General features: G+C 48.3%; 1 protein-coding gene across 1 annotated transcript in view; it reads right to left on the bottom strand.

The window, feature by feature from the left end:
* Positions 1-10,018, bottom strand: part of LOC121700173 (receptor expression-enhancing protein 3-like) — a 57,559-nt gene that overhangs the window by 9,051 nt on the left and 38,490 nt on the right.

Below are 10,018 nucleotides of genomic sequence, written 5' to 3'. Positions count from 1 at the left end.
CCTTGCTAATCCGTTTGTCCCAGTGCCTCATAGAAAGCAGCCTATAGGATGCTTCTGCTTTTCATGGTGTGAGGAAATGGAGAGAGAGAGAGAGAGAGAGAGAGAGAGAAAAGAGGAATAGAGAGAGGGGCCCAGGAAAAATGAAATGATAGAGAGGTCACAGTTGAAAGAGAGAACAACAGAGGGGGAGAGAGAGAAACCGAGGAGAGAGAAAGAAAGAAAGAGGCCAAATGGAACCCTGTTCTTCATTCCTCATGAAGTCATGGCCCCCCCTCTCCTCTCCTCCTCTCCTCTCCTCTCCTCCTCTCCTCTCCTCTCCCCTCCTCTCTCTGTCCTCTCCTCTCCTCCTCCTCCTCCTCTCCTCCTCCCCCCCTCTCCTCCTCTCCCCCCCTCTCCTCTCCTCCTCTCCCCTCCTCTCCTGTCCTCTTCTCCTCTCCCCCCAGTTGCCTGACCATTACTCACAGAGACAGCAGCAACCCCCACCAACCCCCCCCCCCCCCCCAACGCCCCTCCACCCACCTCCCCCTCATCCTTCATCCCTCGCTCATCCTCTCCCTCCCCCCCACCCTTTTAGAAGCAGCAGAGAGAGAAGAGAGAGAGAGAGAGAGAGAGAGAGAGAGAAAGAGAGAGAGAGAGAGAGAGAGAGAGAGAGAGAGAGAGAGAGAGAGAGAGAGAGAGAAAGAGAGAGAGAAAGAGAGGGAGCCTGGGGCTGACGGCCGCAGTGTGATTGCTGCCATTAAGAAGCCAGCTGTGCTGTTGGCAGTGAGGGATCATCTGTACTCCCTCTTCTCTGCTGTGTGTGTGTGTGTGTGTGTGTGTGCGCGCGCTGAGCCAACCCAGCTCTGTCAAAATGTGTGTCGCCAGCGTAGAGGACAAAATGTCACACATGTGTCTGTTGTACTCAGAGAAGGGAAGGAGAGGAGAGAGCAGTGCACCCACACACACACACACACACACACACACACACAGTACACACACACACACACACTCATGCACACACACACACACACACACACACAGTACACACACAGTACACACACACACACACACTCATGCACACACACACACACACAGTACACACACTCATGCACACACACACACATACACACATACACAGTACACACAAACGCACACGCACACGCACACGCACACGCACACGCACACGCACACACACACACAGGAAGAATTAGTAATAAGCATTTGTACACATATGGATCTACAGTAAGGCAGAATTCCACTCCAGCGTCATCACACTAGTGATGACGGGTAGGAAGAATATGACAGTCATCTGCAGATGACACACACACACACACACACACACACAATCCTGCACATGGAAGTGAGGCAGAAATAAAGCAGTACTTTTTCCGTCTTGATTTTTTGCATTTCACTGTTCACTTGTTTAACTCACGCAAGTTCAACCCATGTAAAACAGCCAAGACTCCAAAACACAATATTGATTAGGTGTTTACCATGTTTATTGGCATGTCCTGCGCATCTCTAATGCACTGTGACCAGACGTCCACCTGACGTCATGCCAATTTAAAACATGCCCGTTGGCCCACAGTCTTGGGTGGTAGAGGGAGGAGACTGCTCACACATACATACACACACACACACACACAGTCTTGGGTGGTAGAGGGAGGACACTGCTCACACACACAAACACACACACACAGCCAGACACACACATAGGCACACAGAGACACACAGACACACACAGACAGACAGACACACACACACACACACACTCTCGCATTACGCATCTCCGGTTCTGATCAGGACAGTGTGTACTGGACACCTGTCAGGCTTTAAATGGAGGAGTGTAACCTTTGCAGGTCAAAGGGTACAATCAGCTGGGCTTGCAAAACTAGCATCACCAGATATACCAGCAAGACACTCACACACACGCACACACACCCTTGTAGACATGGAGAAATAAACAGCTAAAGGGGCTAAATCAGCCTAGCGCGGGTGAGAACTGATTAAGTGCGCTCACACTGTTCTGTACATACCCCTAGATAAAAGCATCTGCTAAATAATGAACATTCACCCCCCCCCCCCCCCCACACACACACACACACTACGCATCTCCAGTTCTGATAAGGACAGAGTGTAGTGGACAGTGTGTGTCAGGGATAACACCTCATCAGCGTGGGATCCATTAGATGACAACACCATACCACACAACACACACACACACACACACACACACAGAGGGGGAAAGGGAGAGAGAGAGAGAGAGAGAGAGAGAGAGGGGGAGAGAGAGAGAGAGAGAGAGGAGAGAGAGAGGGCGGGAGAGAGAGAGAGAGGGGGGGGGGAGGAGAGAGAGAGAGAGAGAGAGAGAGAGAGAGAGAGAGAGAGGAGCGAGGCTAATGTAATGCAGGGGGAGTGATGGCTATTCATCTCCGGCAGGACAAGGGCAGCACCGTTAGCTAATGAAACACATTCATCTCACAAACCCCGGCCGCCACCACTCTCTGGCAGTCACCGTGGGCATGGCGGACGCAAACACACACACACACACACACAGCCTACATACTGTATTAGAGGAAGGTATTTTAAAAGAGGAGCTAGTATTCAAAATAAGTGACAGTGTGCGTGCGTGCGTGCGTGCGTGCGTGCGTGCGTGCATTTCTTTGTCGGACGTGTACATGTGCGTGTGTGTGTGTGTGTGTGCGCGCGTCACATTAATCTAACAGGATAGGGAAAGTGAGGGAGCATCCACCCGAAAAGACAGCTCAGCTTGGAGAGATTTTTCCAGAACCTTCTGCAGGGGGGGAGGGGGGAAGGGGGAAGGGAGGGGCTCAGCGATCACCCCAGTTTCCCCCGGCAACCACAGCTCCAGCCTCCCTCATCAGCACCACTGCACCCTCGCATCCCCGACTAAAAAAAAAAAAAAAAACCTTTTGAAGATTACATAACAGTTTTTTTGTTTGTTTTTTGGCCGTTTCTAAAACACCAACTATCCAGCAGCAGCAGCAGCGGCGGTGGTGGTGGTGGTGGTGGTGACGGCATCAGAGACAGAAGGAGAGGGTGGTTTAAAAAGCACCGAAGCCTGCCAAACTAGAAGAAGAGGCGTTCATTTCATATGTGATACGTGCCGCCTCCGATTATACATCGCATGCATACAGAGATCCGTACACACACACACACACACACACACACACACACACACACACACACACACACACACACACACAGTGGCGCTCCGAGATCATTCAACAGAAAGATCACAGCCCACGCTCCTATCGGCGGAGGAGAATAATAGGTTTGCATGCCATGGCTCTTTTGGAGATTATGAAGTCGCCCGATTGTTCTTTGTGAGAAGTCATTTCATCTGTTCCTGGCTCTGTGGATGTGTGGTGCGTGTGTGTCTGTGTGTGTGTGTGTGTGTGTGTGTGTGTGTGTTTCTTCAGCACATGTGTCCGCATGTCTCCGTATAACACTACATACCCGTGCGAGCCATTAGTTTTGTGTTGACTGTAGGGAAGTGTGTGTGTGTGTCTGTCTACACCTGTCTCTCTCTGTGTGTGTGTGTGTGTGTGTGTGTGTGTGTGTGTGTGTGTGTGCGTACAAGCACTTTTGTACAAGACATGTGCCTGCATGCCTTTGTCAGGCACCACAATCGTAAGGAAGAAGAAATTGGCATGATTGTTTGAAACATTGTGGTATTGGTGTCGTATTAGTGTGTGTGTGTAAAGTGTGTATATGTGTGTGTGTGTGTGTGTGTGTGTGTGTAAAGTGTGTGTGTAGGTGTATTTGATGCCAGAGTACAGGGTCAACATTGGAAACCTAACCCTGGGATTGGGTCACAATTACCCAATCAGAGCAGTGTGTTAGTTCACAACCTGATTAATCAACTCCTGGCCGCAGACAGAGAGATTTACAGTCCATCATTAACACAACCCTCTCTGCAGTAACCTCACACACACACACACGGACACAGGAGGTCATTAACACCAGCATACCTGCAGTAACCTCACCCCACACACACACACACACACACACACACACACAGGCGGTCATTAACACCAGCAGCATACCTGCAGTAAACTCACCACACACAAAAACACACACACACACAGTCACTATCACCTGCATACCTGCAATAACATCAACACACAAACACACACACACCAACATCTCATCAAGATCAGCACCTTTAGCTGTGTATACAACAAACTGACTCCTCGCGTAGCAAAATCATGCTTTCCACATTACTGACAACCATAACAATAATAACACCCGTGTCAAAGACACACACACACACACACACACACACACACACACACACACACACACACACACACACACACACACAGACACAGACACAGACACAGACACACACTACTGACAACCATAACAATAATAACACCCGTGTCAAAGACACACACACACACACACACACACACACACACACACACACACACACACACACACAGACACACACACACACACACACAGACACACACTACTGACAACCATAACAATAAAAACGCCCGTGTCAAAGACACCACACACAGACACAGACACACAGACACACACACACACACACACACACACACACACACACAGACACAGACACACACTACTGACAACCATAACAATAAAAACGCCCGTGTCAAAGACACCACACACAGACACAGACACACACACACACACACACACACACACACACACACACACACACAGACACAGACACACACTACTGACAACCATAACAATAAAAACGCCCGTGTCAAAGACACACACAGCCTCGCCACTCTCACCGTCTGTGCAAATCAGCTGTCGTCATGGCACAGGGAACTTGTTCAGCAAGAACATACTCTGTTGATAGCCAGGAGGACAGTTTGTGACAAGCTGACCTGTTCTTTCGATAATTGTGTGTGTGTGTGTGTGTCCTGACATGGCAACAGTCAAACACGCAGACAGACAAACACACGCACACACACAAACACCACTGATCAGTGTACACGCACGCACACGCGCACACGCACGCACGCACGACAATGTCCAGAAAGTGTTGCGGCCCTACTCCGTCCGTCTGTGTCTGTGTGTCTGTGTGTCTGTGTGAGTGTGTGTGTCGCTGTCTGCTGACAGGCCTATCCATTGGGCGGTCGTAAAAGTCTGCATTCTCCCCCTGAAATAGCAGCCATAAATAATGGACTCCTGAAAGCAATTGTGCCACAGAGAGCGCGAGAGAAAGAGAGAAAGAGAGAGAGAGAGAGAGAGAGAGAGCGAGAGAGAGAGAGAGAGAGACAAAGGAGGAAGTAAGGAACAAAGGAGGGAGCAAAAGAGAAGGAGAGAGAAGAAAGGAAAAAAAGACGAACAACCAATCAAAGAGCAGAGAACACTAGCAGTGTGTGTGTGTGTGTGTGTGTGTGTGTGTGTGTGTGTGCTGTGTGTGTATGTGTGTGTGTGGGGGGGGGGGGGGGGTACTGAGGAATGACAGGGCAGGACGGTAGTAAGAGGGGGGACAGTGCAGTGGGAGGAGGAAAGGGGACAGTAATTAGCGTGACACCGGCATGATGTGACCCCACTGCAGAGATGTGTCCGGCCAAGAGGAGCAGCAACTGCAGGAGTCCATCAGCAGAGACCAGCATGAGCCAGCAAGAACACACACACACACACACAGGAAACCACACACACACACACGCGCAGGCAACCACACACACACACACACACACACGCAGGCAACCACACACACACGCAGGCAACCACACACACACACACACACACACGCAGGCAACCACACACGCAGGCAACCACACACACACACACACACACACACACACACACTATGCAGGCAACCACACACACACACACAGGCAACCACACACACACACACACACACACGCAGGCAACCACACACACACACGCAGGCAACCACACACACACACGCAGGCAACCACACACACACACACACACACACACACACACACACACACACAGGAAACCACACACACACACACACACACACACACACACACACAGGAAACCACACACACACACACGCAGGCAACCACACACGCAGGCAACCACACACGCAGGCAACCACACACGCAGGCAACCACACACACAGGCAACCACACACACACACACAAACACACACGCAGGCAACCACACACACAGGCAACCACACACACAGGCAACCACACACACAGGCAATCACACACACAGGCAACCACACACAGACACCTGCAACCACACACACACGCAACCACACACACACAGCCACTACCCATCTCTGGGCCTGATGTTATATATCACATACTTTCTGATAACTTTCTGTTCTACATTTTCAAATATTTTTATTTTCAAATCATAATCCTTATCTTTAACCCTTACACTTTAAGCCCTGCCGTTGTGCACCACTCCACAAGGCATGTAAATACCAGTCCAGACGCAAGAGGCCAGTTGCTACTATCAGGACTGTCCTGCGTGCCACGTTTCTGTGATGCATAATCAAATGTGACCTAGTGTAATCGGGAGCACAAGCAGCCACAAGAAGGGACGACTTGCACTGGGACGTACAATGAATCAGCACACCATCTGATCTAGTGATTGTGCATACAATACACACACACACACACACACACACACACAAACACACACACACACACGAGGTGACAGCGTGCACTGGTACGTGCAATGAATCAGCACAGTATCTGATCTAGTGATTGCTCTACGCACTGCTCTGTTAACAGCTGCACTGATATACTGTATGTTATGCAAAAAACATCATGGACAAACAAAATGTAAAACGCACTAGAGGAAAAAGATTAGAGAGAAACAATATCAATCCTGCGCCTTTTTGTAACTGATATGTGTGTGTGTGTGTGTGTTTGTGTTTGTGTTAGAGGAAACAACAAAACTATAGAAATAATATTACAGCCATTCATAATTTCTGGACATGACAGAGTTAACTGACCGTGTGTCTGTATGCGCATGTGCCAGTGGGAGTTGGTATTTCTGTCTGTGTGTGTGTGTGTGTGTGTGTCTGTCTCTCTATGGGACACTCTTTGAACTCTTATCTCTAGTCTGTGTGTGTCTGTGTGTGCGCGCCAGATGGCTCTGTTCTGGCCGCCTGTTACATAATCAAAATACAGCACACATCTCCCCAGCAACCCGCCCGCCAATGCTCCCTCATCAGGGAGAGAAGGGTGTAAGGGTGTGTGTGTGTGTGTGTGTGCGTGTGTGTGTGTGCGTGTGTGTGTGTGTGTGTGTGTGTGTGTGTGTGCGCGCGTATGTGTAAATGTGTGTGGAGAGAGTATGGCGCTGCATTGTTAAACATTTACATTCCCCTTTTACTCAGACAGACAGACAGACACACACACACACACACACACACACACACACACACACGCTTCCTGTTTTAGCCACTAAGACATCCGCCCCTCCAAAAACAAAGGAATTGTTCTCCGGAGATCCCAATAAAGCGGACCAATGTCCGGAATGCCTCATTTCATTCCACCTTAATTCTGCGAGTGATTCACTCACTTTCCCGTTCTCGTTCACACACACACACACGCCATTTTGAGCCCCTGCAGGCATAAAGTGGTGCATGTGTCCATCAACAAAACACAGTTTTACAGAGAGTATCTGAGCTTTACATTTGCATTCTTTACACGTGTATGACTATGTGTGTGTGTGTGTGTGTGTGTGTGTGTGTGTGTGTGTGTGTGTAAAAGTATTTTTTACAGAATAACATGTCCATCCACAGCTGAGAGTGCGTGTATGTGGGTCGATGTCAAATTTATAACGGTTGGCAAGATAAGCAATTCAAAAATCGATCTTTCAACTTGCTTTAAAAGCACACATCGGGTTTGCGGATATCTCGGCTACATTTTGCACTTTTGTTGGTTTTAAGGCATTTAAATGAATGCAGATGAAAAAGGGAATGAGAACTTTTGTATTAAGTATCAAAGCGCAGACCACAGGACATGAGCATCTGTGTGGGTGTGTGTGTGTGTGTGTGTGTTGAATTAGACTTCACCACAAGTTACTGGGGTGTGTGTGTGTGTGTGTGTGTGTGTGTGTGTGTGTGTGTATAAACAAGACTCACCAGAGCAGGCCACTGGACAGGCTTGGCTTTGGCCACCTGCAGTTGCGGTCCCTCGCGCCGCTTCGCCCACACCAGCTGGTGCTCCACCAGAAAGATCCGGAAGTCCTCGTACACCTTCACCCACTCGCGCTTCTCCCACTCCAGGTCATCAAACTCCACATACACCTGAGCAGAGAGAGGTCAGAGGTCAGAGGTTAAACACTGATATCAGAGGGCACTGATTGTGACATCACAATCTTTGTTATTATTCCGTTGAATTCCATTTATTCTATTATTATTGTGGAGTTACTTTAAACTGTTAATTTTACAATGTAATGTTTTTTGATATCATTGCAAGTCACTTTGGACAGAATCATCTGCTATAATAGAACTATAAACATAAATATCAACATCATAAAATAAAACATTTAATTTCACTGGCTTCGGATGTCGAAGTGTTTCGTTTTCTTATGGGTTTTAATGTTTGCCTGAAACATCACCACCCAAAGTCAACAGGCAACTTTGTACAGAGTTGGGTCAAAGGTCAAGAAAGAGAAATAGAAATAATTCAACAGTGCCGGGAAAATCAAAGCGTCGTGTTTTTTTGTGAGTGCATGAGAGTGGGTGGTTTGAGAATGTCGCGGCTGTATTTTTAGAGCCTCAAAACAAAGTCTGTGTGTGTGTGTGTGTGTGTGTGTGTGTGTGTGTGTGCGCGGGCGTGCGTGCACGCATGCGTGTTTGTTCGAGTCATCAAGGTGCCAAAAGTACAAAAAGCTGCTGCGTTTCGGCAAGTAAGCAGTTTTGATACGGTCTCTCGCTCTCACAGGAAGCCCTGAGGGAATCCTAAAGGAGAGAGAAGAAATGTCCCTTGAGAACACAGACTGTTTATTCAGCCTTTGAAGGAGGCAAACAAACAAACAGACACACATACACAAGCTCATAGATTTTGTGGGGGATGACTGATGGTAAATGGAACCGTCTGGTAAATCCTTACAGGGCCTCTCTGCACCCAGTCCCCACGTGTGTGTGTGTGCGTGTGTGTGTGTGTGTGTGTGTGTGTGTGTGTGCGCGTGCGTGTGTGTCCAGGATGACACAAGTGCAATCTGGTGACTGTGTGTCCGCCCAGGACAACACGAGCGCACTCTGGTGTGTGTGTGTGTGTGTGTGTGTGTGTGTGTGTGTGTGTGTGTGTGGCGCGGACGCTCGTCCTTCACCTGCTCCTCTTCAGCCGTGTTAATGATTACGCCGGCAAGTAAACAGTCAGGGTCAAAAGCTGCCGGAAGGTTCACTGACCCGACAATAATAGGGAACACCTCCTCAGAAACGCACGCCCTTAACACACTCTTAACGCCATGGAGATGGATGTTTATCTCAACATGGAAGTGTGTGTGTGTGTGTGTGTGTGTGGCGGTGGTGGTAATAATAAATCATTTATAGGTACAGTACAGCTATATATGTCTGAGGTGAAATGTGAAAAAAATAGTAAGCTCTGAGGTAAAACCTAAAAATATCAGTTAAGTTTGTTTAGTTTTTTTAATAGCTCTTTCAGAACAGTGTCTCAGGAGTTTAACAGAAGCCAAGTTATTAGAATACCTCACCAAAATAAAACAACCAGAGTTTAAAAAGAGGTGAAAAGACAACATTATGTCTGACCACATACCAGACGCAACACACAGCACGTGTCTGAATGTGTGTGCTACAGTGCGTGCATGCGTGCCTCACCAAGCTGGTTCATAATGCTATAATGTAATGTTTACTCATTCATGGTCAAGAGGCCTTTCAGCCACAATGCCTGCAGAGTTGTGTTGCTGTGTGTGTGCTTTAGTCTGTTAGCTAGCTACACACACACACACACACACACACACACACACAAACAAAACACACACAACCATTGAGCTTGCACAAAATACAAAACACACTACACTTCACACACACCCAAATACCACAAACCGACAACAATTTCACTCTCTG

Source organism: Alosa sapidissima, chromosome 24, assembly GCF_018492685.1.
Source record: "Alosa sapidissima isolate fAloSap1 chromosome 24, fAloSap1.pri, whole genome shotgun sequence".
NCBI classification, from domain to species: domain Eukaryota; kingdom Metazoa; phylum Chordata; class Actinopteri; order Clupeiformes; family Clupeidae; genus Alosa; species Alosa sapidissima.
The sequence above is the reverse complement of the archived record's forward strand: the minus strand, read 5'-3'. Positions and strand labels throughout refer to the sequence as shown.